At 35.0% G+C, this 13450-nt stretch overlaps 1 protein-coding gene across 3 annotated transcripts in view; it reads right to left on the reverse strand.

Annotated features, from left to right (window-relative positions):
* The window catches only part of LOC113593039 (olfactory receptor 10AD1), a 113709-nt gene that overhangs the window by 30174 nt on the left and 70085 nt on the right, over positions 1–13450 (reverse strand). For all 3 annotated transcript variants that reach the window (XM_053226162.1, XM_053226163.1, XM_053226164.1), the window contains one exon: positions 2568–2689. The gene's annotated coding sequence lies outside the window, so the exon portion shown is untranslated. The remainder of the gene's footprint in view (positions 1–2567; positions 2690–13450) is intronic.

A 13450-nucleotide genomic window follows, 5' to 3' on the forward strand; every position in this document is an offset into this window, starting at 1 on the left:
ATCAAAAAGAATGAAATCTTGCCATTTGCAACAATGTAGAGGGAGCTAGAATGTATTATGCTAAGTGAAATAAGTCACAGAAAGACAAATACCAATGATTTCACTCATATGTGGAATTTAAAAACAAAACAAATGAACAAAGGGAGAGAGAGAGAGAGAGAGAGAGAGAGAGAGAGAGAGGGAGAAGACAGGAAACAGACTCTTAACTATAGAGAATGAACTGATGGTTACCAGATGGGAGGTGGGTGGAGGGATGGGTGGATTAGGTGATGGGGATTAAAGAGCACACTTATCATGATGAGCACCAAGTAATGTATAGAGTTGTTGAATCACTATATTGTACACATAAGACTAATATAACACTGTATGTTAACTATACTGGAATTAAAATTAAACTTTAAAAAAATATGTGGTATAGATGTGTATATATGTGGCATATATGTACAATTAATATTATTCAGCCATATAAAGAATGAAATATTGCCATTTGCAACAACATAGATGGATCTAGAGGGTATAATGCTAAGTGAAATAAGTCAGTCAGACAAAGACAAATACCTATGGTTTCACTCATATGTGGAATTGAAGAAACAAAACAAAGAAAAAAGAGACAAATGAAAAAGCAGACTCTTAAATATAGAGAACGAAGTGATGGTTACCAGAGAGGAGGTAGATGGGTGAATGAGTGAATTAGGTGAAGGAGATTAAGAATACACTATCATGATGAGAACTGAGTAATGTATAGAATTTTTGAATCACTATATTATACACCTTAAACTAATGTAATGCTGTATGTTAATGATGCTGGAATTAAAATAAATAAATAAAATAAAATGTCCCCATGCCCTAGCTGCATATCAGACCAATTAAAACAGAATGTATTGAGAGGGCTCAGTCATCAATATTTTTAAAAGTTCCCCAGTAAGTCCAATGTGCAGCCAAATTTGAGAATTATTAAAATAGAGAAGACAAAGAGCTATGACAAAATAGGGCCAGGCTCTGATAGTTCCTTAGGTGAGTTCTTTCTAATATTGCAGCAATCAGATATTTTTGAAGGCTACCAAATCTGTTTACAAGAACAGAAAAAATAAAAGCTTCCTGATTACTTTTAGAAAGTCATAAAACCACTGATACCAAAACCTAAAAAGTACACAAAAGAAAATTTTGACCAAGATAATTTATATTAATAAGGAAATAGGCAAAACAAATTATTAGCAAATGGAATTCACTAGTGTGTTCACAGAACAGTGCACCATGACTAACTGAAATTTATTCCAGGGATTTAAGGTTTTTCTTATATGAAGAATTCTACTAATAAAACTCACCATATTAATATGCCAAAGATCAAAAGTGTCTAGTCAATGAGATGTAAAAACATTTGATAAAATTCAGCAGTGATATCTGATTTTAAAAATCCTTAGTAAAATAGGACTAGAAAGAGGCTTCATGGCATAATTTAAAAAGGGCACTTGTGATGAGCACTTGGGTGTTATATGTAAGTGATGAAATACTAAATTCCACATCTGAAACCAATTTTACCATATATGTTAACTAACTAGAATTTAAATAAAAACTTGAAATAAAAAATGTATCTAAATTAAAATAATTATGTATATTATGTGTTAGGTATTGTTTGTTCTACATGCGTTTTAGGTAATAAGTGCTCTAACTTCAAAATCATGCATGGGGTAGGTAATCTTTCTTCTAACTTCATAGAAAGGATCAGTAATTTGCCCAACATCACACAGTAAATAGTGAAGCATGGATTCAAATCTGGGAAGTCTGATTCCAAAGCTTCACTGTCAACTACCCCCAAACCTACAGGGGTTTCAATGCCCTACAAGTACCAGCCAAAGCATATGACAAATGAATTAAAGGAGTAGGGTGTTGGTAAGTGTTTAACAGATGGCTCTGGGAGGGGCTCTGATCTATAGCATTTGCCAATTTCCAAAGTGTAGTCCTCCCACCATGACCTATTTCAAGCTAGAAATGATTGAAACCACTAAACATGTTTTAGGAATGGATACACCTTAGGTTACTATCATATAATTTTTACAACCATATAGATACAATAGATGTAAATAACCTTGAGAACATAGATATTAGTAAAATATAAATGAAAAAAACTTTGGAAGTAATGAATTTTAGTATTACCTTTGTTTTTTAATATAATTTATTTGGTTTTAAGTTTATATAATTTGTTTATAATAGCTCTGTTTAACAAGTTCTTAAAATTCCTGAAAATTTAATAATTGACCCTTGAGAGCTGGTACTAACTGGCTCTAGTACACCACTGGAATGAAAAAAGGAAAGGGCAAAATTATCATTATTTGTAGAAGATATTTCTAGGATTGGGGTGAATTTCTCCTCTCTATGTTTCTGCCTCAACTTATAGGGAGGCCAGAATTTCTACCTAAATTTCTCCCATCAGGAGGGAATAATGTTACAGGAAACACTTTGACCCCACTGTTCATCTTCACTCTACAAATAAATACCCCTCAGGCACTGGTTACATATATTATGATACATACATAAAATGGGACAATCTTTTGGAAATTGTGTCTTACCTCACTCTATGAGGCGGAAATGGCCTTTTTGTCACCAAATCACTGCAACAGGTAAAAAAAACAGTCTCGTGGACTCCGAGGATGAGCTAGCCCAGGAAGAACATCTGATGTTGGAATCCTCTCTGGAAAAGATGGTGCCCCTAAAAGTTTACATAATCCCTCATATATAACCTCTCAAATCATTCCAAATGAATGTCTATTCAGATAAAACTTCTTTACTCATTTATAGTAATTTATAGTTTACAAAAGCACATTCACATATATAATCCCATTTAACTCTTACAAAAATCTTGTGAAGTAGATGCTACCTCCATTTTACAGATCAGGAAACTGAGGCTCAGAGAGCTAAAGTAATCTGCTCAAGATTATATAGCTATTAAATGAAAGCAATGGGAAACTACAGCTTTAAAGTCCTTAGAATACCTTTTTCACCACACCAAGGTGCCTCAGGCAGAGGTGTTACTACCTCTTTCAGGTTATACCATTAATGAATGCCTCATTTATTCAGGAATACACATACACATATGTTATAACCCTCCTTTCCTTGTAGTTACATTCCTCATTCTTTGAATTTAATCATGGTAAAGAACAACTTATTGAGAGTGGGGGTAAAGTCCCTTTGAAGTTGGAATACATTCATTAACCTTTTCCGTCAAGCTGAATATTCATGAGACCTTTTACCATGCCATGTTATCCTTATTTCTTTATTACCTTTAAAGTTTCCAGAAATAAGAAAAGAAACAACTAAAGAAAAAATTGATTGGAGACACGGAGGAAAGTATAATAAGAACTAAATAAGCACATTTTGCATTTTTAAAAATTCAATGTGTATAATGCCTTTGGCTGATGGGCTGATCAGATCATCCCTGAAACAAACAATTACATGCTAAGGAGGGGACTGAATCAGAAGAACACTGGAAAGAGACATTTAAGATGTTAAGAAAGAACAATCTGGGAAATATCCCTATTCAAATATGCAACCAAATGTTCTCCACCTCTCACAAGACAGAGCTATAGGAATGAAGGTAAGTGCAACAAGAGTATTAAATTAGAGAAAAGGAATACTTTACTGATTTTAATGAGGGATTTGAAAGCATCATAGTGACTAAGGAGTGATAAAAAGTCTTTTTGGTGGTCTTTGGAAATAGGACAGATTCCAGTGCATCGGGTCTTGTTTCAGCTCAAAATGGTCCAAAAGCAAAGAGTGGACTGGAGCCTTCACTTCCTTCTGTTTGCTTTCTTGTTTAACAGCATCAAGACACAACCACTCATTTAAGTAGGAGACTGGGTGACCTCTCTGCTTCTTCCTCACTCATCTCCATATCCAATTAGCCTTTCATTCTCTCATTTTAACCTCCTCCACTCCCTTTATGCACCCTACACTCCAGTTACTATTTACCATACACAAACCCACCCATCTGTTCATTCACTCATCACTTGGTGCCTACTATGTACACACTCCACTCCTACTTGCCTCCATGCTTTCACACATGCTGGTTGTTTGGTGTGTAATGCCCTTTACCTCTATTGGCACCTGGTGAATTCTTTCTTATTTTTTTGTGACGCAGATCATATGCCACCTCCTCAACAAAGCCTTCCCCAATAGCCTATCATTCCCCCCAGCTTTCTTTTACTGAAAATAGCTTAATTTCTTTAGAAGTAGCTTTTTAAAATTCCATTATTTGCTCTTTTTCTTTTTGAGTATAGTTGACACACGATGTTACATTAGTTTCAGGTATACAACATAGTGATTCAACACCTCTCCATGCTGCGCTATGTTTATCACAGGTGTAGCTACCATCTGTCATGACGCAACACTATTTGCTCTTTGAGCCACAAGTGCTGTATAAAGTTTAAACAAGGCCCCCAAAATAATCAGAAGAATTAAATTAAATTAGATCAATTCTCAGGAAGAGACCAGTACTGAAATATTTACAACTATATAATGGATTAGCTAAGAAATAAATACTAAATATAATTGATAGAAATAATCCATACAAAAATAAAACTGAACATAGGTAAAACTGGATATGCTAAGATTTAGATCTACAAATTTTGACCTGGGAAAATGGAACAGGAAAAAATATGTCCGCAAAAGAAAACCCACGGTAGCAGAAGCTATTATGTAAACTTGATTTGTACGAAGGCTGATAACAGAACTGTGTTGGTATATTGAACATAAAGGAATTAGTTTGGGTGAAAATGATTTAGTATTGACAGAAATTGGAAATATCTTAAGTACTATACTAGAAAGTTGGTTAAGGAATTAATTTGGGTAAATAGAATTATTAAGAGTAATTTCATATCAAGAATTTATATGGATTTGGTGTTGGTATAATTCCAATTTAAATGTTTGTATTCATTAACATAGAATCAACTTCAAGGCCAAAATAGTGAGGGAAAACATAACTACAAGGTGATAGTTGTGGAACAAAAGTATCTACCTGTTCTCCAACATAGAGTAAACTTTTGATTAATGATTTTTGAACAAGGAAATGAATATTTAAACAGTGTAATTTTGTTGATCACTTTCTAATTATGTAACCCACTAAGTGAAATCTGTTTTAAATTCATATTTACCAAATTTGCAATATTTAATATATGATTATATTATTTTAATCCTCTTTGAAAATGTTGCATTACTCTGTGTGCTTCTCCCTTTCTATATAGCTTTCTTTTGAACATTTCAAGGAGTTTTAAATTCTAATTTATATATTGACCTTTCTGCCTTAATTTCCAATGAACATATTATATTCTATTAGTCAGGAAATGAGAGTATTCCGTATAAGTCCATCATACAGAAAAAAGTAACAATTATTCTTTTACAGTTAGAGAAATCACCATCATAACATTTAATATTTCATTGATTCTTCTGCTTTCCAAAAGAGAAAGAGAAACTTGAGGACAAGAGGACAGAAATATAAATTAATGCTTTAGTTTAAGAAAGCAACTAGACACTTCACACCACAACCTAATTACAATTGTATAAAATCTTGCATATATTTCAAAAACTCACAGAAAAACTGGAAGAAAATAGCATTGAATTTTGAATGAAGGAGAACTTCTGAACCAGAGGTGATAAATCATCACCCCTCTGGCCTACAGAGATGTGTTTTATTAAACTACAGTCTTCTGTAAAGGATACCTCACATAAAAATCTAGATTCTGCTTCCCAGGGAAGAACAATCAGAAGGTTTTGCTGCACTGTGCCTGTTCTCATCATCAACTCATTGGAGTTTAGTGCTGGTCTCTGTTCCAGGCTAGTGGGACTGGAAGGTCAGTCCCAAGACACGCCATTGTCATGCCATTGCAATGTCTATTTGACCACTTAAGGAATTTGTGCTTGAGGTCTTTCTCTCAGTCATACAAGAAATCATGAAGAGAAAGATAGATTTGATAGATTTTTACAGCAAATGGGAAACTTTGGTACAACAACAACAACAAAAAACTACCTTATGTATTTTTAACAAATAACTGATTCAAAAAGAACGCAAATACAAGGGGCAACAATATATTAAATTTATTATGTAAAAAGCCCATCCAAAACACCTAATGTCAAGACATAAAAAGAATAAAGCATCATGATAAGTCTAGAGAAAGAGAAAAAAGAGAGAAAAATAAAAGAATACGAACTCGTAACTCAGAAGTGGAAAAACCATCCAAAAGCATTCAAACTTATTAGTAATCAAACAACAGTTTTAAAACAATCAGATACCATTTCTGATCCATAAATTTAAAAATTTTAATTACAACATCAATGCTGGTGAAATTGTACTCCATTCTTGGTTGGAAAGCAGTTTGGCAATAGGTACCAAAAACTTTAAGAATGTTAATTCCTTTTAATGTAAGGTCCCTTTAAAAATACAGACCTTGGAGTCCAAACATCTGGATTTAAATCCTGGCTTCTCCACTTACCAACTGCGTAAACTGAGGCGACTTAAATTAACATGCCTCAGTTTCTTCCTTTCTAAGATGAGAATAATACTGATAGTACCTACTTTATTGGATTATGAGGATTAAATGAATCAATACTTGTGAATTTTCTGGAATAGTGCCTGGCACATTGTGCTATATAAGTTTGCTAAATGTGAATAGATTCAACTATTTTAAAAACTGACTCCAAGAAATTAATTACCAGTTGAGAAAAAGCTTTATATACAAAATTATAAATTATCATTATTTATAATAGCAAAAAAAATAAGCTATAGTAGAGGAATGGTTATATCATTGAAAATTAAAGAAATATGCAGTCATTAAAATTATGTTTATGAACTCTGTGTAATAATGTTGAAATACTTACATTATAAATTTAAGCAAAACAAAAAGCAAGATACAAGTCAGTATATTTGGTACTCTCACTACATTAATTAAAAAGAAATTTGCTTTGTATTGATAAAAGATTGGAAGGAAGTTCACCAAAATGTTGAATGGCTGCTTATAGATGATAGAACTATAAAATATTTATTGTTTAACGCTTTTCTCTACTTTCCATTTATTTAAAACTCAGCATTCCTCTACTTTTATGTATTTCTTTACACACATTTTCAAGGTAGAAAGTGATGTTATTATTCTATGATTTAGCTGTTATAAAGTACACCAAAGATAACACACTTCTCATTTACCCATTACATCTTCTTACTCTTAGTGTTTAAATACTCCTCTTACACTGAACATTGTGTAGTACTAGTTTGATAAATAGTTACATATGTATGCAATTAAAGTTTATTGAAAATATTAAAAAGGGATAATTCAACTTAATACTTAATTTATTCATTCACTCAACCAATATTTATTAAGAGCCTCTTATGGGCCAGGCCCTGTTTTAGACACTTGAAAAAGTGATCAAAATCATTGTCCTCATGATGTTTCCATTCCACTGGAATTATGAAAATAAAGTGGGAATGGCTTTGGCTGAAAGAATCTTGAAATGTCTACAAATATACTTCTCAAAGGATTTAGAAGGGTTAGATTCATGGTATAATTAACCAAAGTCCAACAAATTTAATTCTTAGGCATATTGACCTCAGATGACCATACTCTGAGATGATTTCCTTAGATGTTAAAATTAAGAAAAATAAAGACAGACCCCTAAACAAATGCAAAAATAGAAAATACCTGAAGTCATTTAATTACATATAAGATGTTACAAATTCAATAAATGTTAACCTATCATTGTGAAAATTAACCATTAGGCTCACAGGAGAATTGGTTTTAGGATACTTAGTTTTCTCTCTTTGGGCTATGGTAGAATTAATAACTAAATAGCTTTTGGGACTTTTTTAGTGGTAATTAAAAGGGGTACTGCTATCAAATGCCTGGATATGTCTAACCTACATCTATTATGGAACAATTTATGTTATCCTAGCCTCAGAAAAAATTAAGATTTATGTTGAAACTTTTCTTTACTATGTGATAGACAACCTTAACAAATTTGTTAAATTAGAATAATATTTTCTATTATGTTATCTAGACATTTTCCAAGGTAAATGTAGTTTCTTTCCCTTTCTCTGCCCTCTAATACTTGGATCCACTGCAAAGTCTCCATATTTCTGAAATTGAGAGACTCTGAACTACACTTCACATCTAATGATGGACTGACTGACAGTGAGAGGGCCCTTGCTTAGCATAACAGATCTTTACAACTATGCACAAGACAGAAGAACAAGCTCTATTTACAATGAAATTTCTCTGGCATTCACATGAGTGAGAGACAGCACAGATAACCTTATTTGAGACCTTTATTTCAACTGATTTTCTTAATTCTCGATGGATCTCAAATCCACTTATCCTTTCTGCTAAAATACTTAATAGTTGTTCAGAGTTTCCGCTCCAGAATAACAATCTAAGCTATATACAAAGCAAAAATCAAATAAAGCCAAGAATACATTCCTCCTCCTGACATTTCCCTCCTCTTAGAAGGGGATTTAAATAATTTGTGGAAAAAAGTCCTAAATAACCCCCAAAACCTCCTCCTGACTCCAAATACCCTAAAATGTAGAGGGAAAACAAAATGAAAAGGTGACAAATTAATCCATACATAGCATGATTAATCCTTAAATATTAAGAGTTTGGCTATTTGTACAAGATGGATTTGTAGGAAATTATACCGAAGGACTTTGTGATTGATGAAGGCAAAACTGAACATTAGACTGGCTCTTTTCAGCAGTATTAGCAGTCATGGTTAATGTGGACTATGTGTCATTTATGTTGTCTTGAAAAATTGTACTGATTGTAAAAATAACCAGAAACACAAAGATAGGGACATGAGATAGTCACATATGAAAAAGTCTTGGAAAGAACTAGAGTTAGTTGGTCAATTATATAGATGGTATTAAGAAGTGAAATAATCACTTTTTGAGATCCAACATCTACATGTGAAACTCACATATATATGGTAGACGTGTAGAAAAAGCTTAGGGTTTGGAATTAGATAAATCAGTACTTACATCTCAGCTTTAATCACTTACTAATAGTATTTTGGGATATCACCTCTGGCTTGTCAAATAGTGTAAAGATTAATTGATAATGGAAATAATACACTTAAAGTGACCTACAGACAGTAATTGCTTAGTACATGTTCATTACCTTCTCCTTTACTTTTCTCCCACCTTTTCTTATTTGCACCTATATGTCGGAAGAGATCTTTTAAGGTCTTGAACCAATGTTCCACTGCCATGGAAAATTTCTAGGTAGAAACTATGGTTTAAAAAAAATCACTTTTCCAGATCAGGAAATTCTTTTGGATAGCAGATTAAACTCCTGTCCCATCTCTGGCTCCTTGGCTTACTTCCTTGTAATTTTATTTATTCTGTAGATCTTAGAGGAAATGAGAAAAACTGAATCTTCATGTTATTTACCTTATTTTGTAATATATTTGCAAACCTCTTTAAGAATCCTAACCCATCTTTTCTCAAAGGTACAGGAAAGAAAAATGCACAGATATACAGGAAAACTATGCAGGCAAATGGATTGGGAGAAAAACACAAATGAGAAGGGAGGAAGAAAAATAAATCATGAGGCAGATAGAAGAAAATAAAGTAGATGAGCAGAAAACAATGTAAAGTCAAATAAGGAAATAAAGTGAAAGTTACAAATAAAAGGAAACAAGAATAGATTGTGAAAAATGTAATTGCAACAATCCCTCCCATTTCTGTGATTCTCCATGGCTTAGATTCTCTCATTTGCTCCTCACAACAACCAGTGAGGAATTTTGTGCTCTTAAAAGGTGCTACTAACAGGACTTTAAGATGGGGAAATGGAGTTTCAGGAAAGAATAAACAAGCTGACTTATCAAGTAGCTAGATGGGGATAGAGGCAAGACTAATTATGTGGTCTTTTAGGGGCTCCTGGGTGGCTCAGTCAGTTAAGCATCAACTTTGGCTCAGGTCATGCATGATCTCGCGGTCTGTGGATTTGAGCCCCACATCACGCTCTGCTGACAGCTCAGAGCCTGGAGCCTGCTTCAGATTCTGTGTCTCCCTCTATCTCTGCCCTTCCCCTGCTCACACTCTGTCTCTCTCTCTCTCTCTCTTTCTCTCAAAAATAAATAAAAAACATTAATTAAATTTTTTTTTTTAATTATGTGGTCTTTTACTGTCCTCACACCTCTGTGGATCAAGGCCACTTATAAATAAAGTATTAAAACCAAAATAAATTTTCTGGCTTCTGGGATGGTGCCTTTCTTCAATTCATGCTGAAAGAGGATGGAAAAATGGTGAAAGGAGGGATCTAGAGAAAAGGAGGGGAAGGACATAGTGAAGAAAGAGCTAGAAAATGAGAGAAAAAAATCCCCAGAAAGATGAAAAGCCAAATAGGAAACAGACTGAAAGGCTCACATAAGCATAATGGCATACGTCCGTGGATGATGTGGAACCAATCCCCCAATCTAGGGGTTTAGAATCCTCTCACTTCAACCAGGTGACTCTGAGAATAATTAGTCTGGGCTCTGGGTTCTATCTGCCTTGTATACAGGTCACCTCAAAACCAGATCAAACTGCTCATCCAAGTCATCTGCCCCTCAGCCAGAGCCAGAAGGGCAGGTGGGAAGACTCAGAGCCTGACAGAAACATGGAGGACACAGAGAAAGAAGCAACTAACTGGAGAGAGTTAGGCAAGAAGAGATACAGCTAGACATCTAAAGAATAAACAGAGCAAGGCAGAGGTAAACTGAGTTAAGATCTGTAATGTCATCAATGGTCATTGTGTGTAGAGCCCTGGTGTGATCTGATCTGAACACAGGTGATTGCTGAGGGAGCCAGTGAGTGTTCATCTCTGATGATACCAAGAGAGGATGTCAACTTTCAGCATGGGAGAACTGAACATATTCACTGACCTTCTCTATGGACTTCAGCATCTGCAGGCGAGGACATTGGCTGTACTGATGTCAGGCCCAGAGTGAGGATGCAGTGAATTCAGTTGTAAGCCAGCTGCTCATTTATAGTGTGAGTTCCTGATTCTCTACTCCCTCTGACTCTATAGTACTCTCCATGATGTCTCTCTCACCCCACCCCCTCACAGGTTTACCAGGATATCCAATAGGCTCTCAACATTAGGTAGAGGCTACTTCTTACTGGTCACTGACAGGAAACTAACAGATGAACAATCTATTCTTTCAGTCTGCCTTAGTCTGACCAGGTCTCAGGAGTTTAAGCAGATTAGACCAGTCCTAGGATCCTCAGGGAGACTTGTCCATTGGCAAAGGGCCCTGGAATTTTTGAGTTAGCTTCATTTTTTTCTAGGAAGAATCTTTTCCCCACCCAAGATTGCTATTTGGAAGAACTAAGGGTCAGGTTATCTTCATGGTTCCTGCTCCCTTATGCCAGACAAAGAACCCTCATCCTCAAAGGTAGAACCTACCTACCTACCACTCTGACACTCCAACCCAAGGGATTCAGGAAGATGTAATCCAACATAGGACCCCAGGAAATGAAATGGACAATAAGTTTTCTTTGGAAAAATGTTTATTCAGGATAGTTCCTGAACTGAATCAGTTATCCAGTCATCTTCAAAATTTCCTGTTTGTCTCATAGGCTTTTTTCTTACAGTTGCTTTCTTACAATGAGAATTCAAACAAGACCCAAAATTTACAAGCAGCACAGGAAAGAGTGGGTCCATATCAACAAGACTAATTCTGCATACCTCTCCTAGTGGAGGAGAGGTTATAATTTCCTTCCTTGCCTTGTTCAGTTGGGCTTAGCAATTGCACAGGGCCGAAGCTATAAGAGCAACATTTCAATCTCTGCTATGAGCTCAGCCAGAGACTACAGGGCTGATAATGAGAAAATAAATATGTAATATTTATTTGGCTTGAAATCTGGCTTGAAATACTCCCTTCCAGGAGTACCAGATACTGAAGCTAAGAGATTCCACATGATACCACCTTCCAGGAAGCAGCCATTACAGGCATTTTAAAGAGGATGGGGTCTCCCAACTACATTTTCTAGAACCCCAGAACTCCTTTTCAGTCTTTTCTAATGTTGGGTAGACTTTCTTTTTGTGGAAGTGATTTTAGGTAAATCTTAAGCACTTTACTCATTCCCCTCTTCTTTCTTCCATCCTTTTTTCCTGAATGGCCCTTACTCTCTAAAGCTTACCAAGAGAGTATGAAGAGTGGATCTGTTTGGATTTGGTGTATGCTTTTCTACCTATACTGGTTTGAAGTTTGTAGCACCCTCTGTCTTCTAATTGTGGTGAGGCATGTCTTTTGTTGAATTTTATTTCTTCTTTTTGACCTATATTGCTTTTGAAGTATTTGTGGAGAGATTCAGTTTTAGGTAGCTATCATTATCCTTGACTAGCCAGATTCCAGCCACTTTGGTTTCTATTTTTGCAACTAAAGTCTTCCTTTGGCCTAATATCTCTTCTTTGTCAATAGTATCTTTTCCCTCTGGCTTTTCTTTGTGTTTGGTATTTTGAAATTTCACTATCTTTTTTTACTATTATTATTTTGAAAGAGGGAGAGAGAGTATGTAACAGGGGAGGGTCAGAGGGAGAAGGAGAGAGAGAATTTTAAGCAGGCTTCATACTCAGTGCTCAGAGCAAACGATGTGAGATCATGACTTGAGCCAAAATCTAGAGTCAGATGCTTAACCGACTGAGCCACCAAGATGCCCTTACCTTTTTTATCTATCCTATTTGAGATTTGTTGTCCTTCCAAAATTTTGTTTAATATTTATTTATTTTGAGAGAGAGAGTGGGAGAGGAGCAGAGAGAGAGGGAGAGAGAATCCCAAGCAGGCTCCATGCTGTCAGTAAAGAGCCAGACACAGGGCTCAATCCCACAAACTATGAGATCATGGCCTGAGCTGAAATCAAGAGTTGGTTGCTTAACCGACTAAGCCACCCAGCCACCCCCTGGGTAATTCTTCAGTTCCATAGCTAATAAGTTTTCTAATTATTTCTTCTATTATGTGTAAGGTACTATTTAAATGTCTAAGTTTTTTATTTCAAAAAATGTTTTGACTTATATATCTTATTTGTTTCTTCCAATATATCTGCCTTCACTGATAGTATCTTGTTCCTTTCTCATGTTTCCAACCTCAGATTTTATTTCTTTGAACATCTTAAGCATACTTACATTGTATTATTAAGCCCAAAATTCCATTATCTGAAAATACTGAGGTGTCCAGTGTGATATTTTTTGTTTCTGTTAACTGTTGCTCAGAGTAGTTGCTTTGTAATTTTGGATCATCAGTTCGTGTTTAGCTGGATTTCACATATGGAAATCCTGTGCAGTCTATTTTATGAGAGGATTTATGTTTGCTTCTGTCAAGTGCTCCAGAAAGATACTAACTCAGAGCCATCTTATAATTATTTGGCTTAGAATTATTATTCTGTGTTCCACCATGCACAAAGTGTAAATTAGCAAAGGTTTGTGGTCAAATT

The sequence above is a fragment of the Acinonyx jubatus genome, chromosome B4 (assembly GCF_027475565.1).
Source record: "Acinonyx jubatus isolate Ajub_Pintada_27869175 chromosome B4, VMU_Ajub_asm_v1.0, whole genome shotgun sequence".
Classification (NCBI taxonomy): domain Eukaryota; kingdom Metazoa; phylum Chordata; class Mammalia; order Carnivora; family Felidae; genus Acinonyx; species Acinonyx jubatus.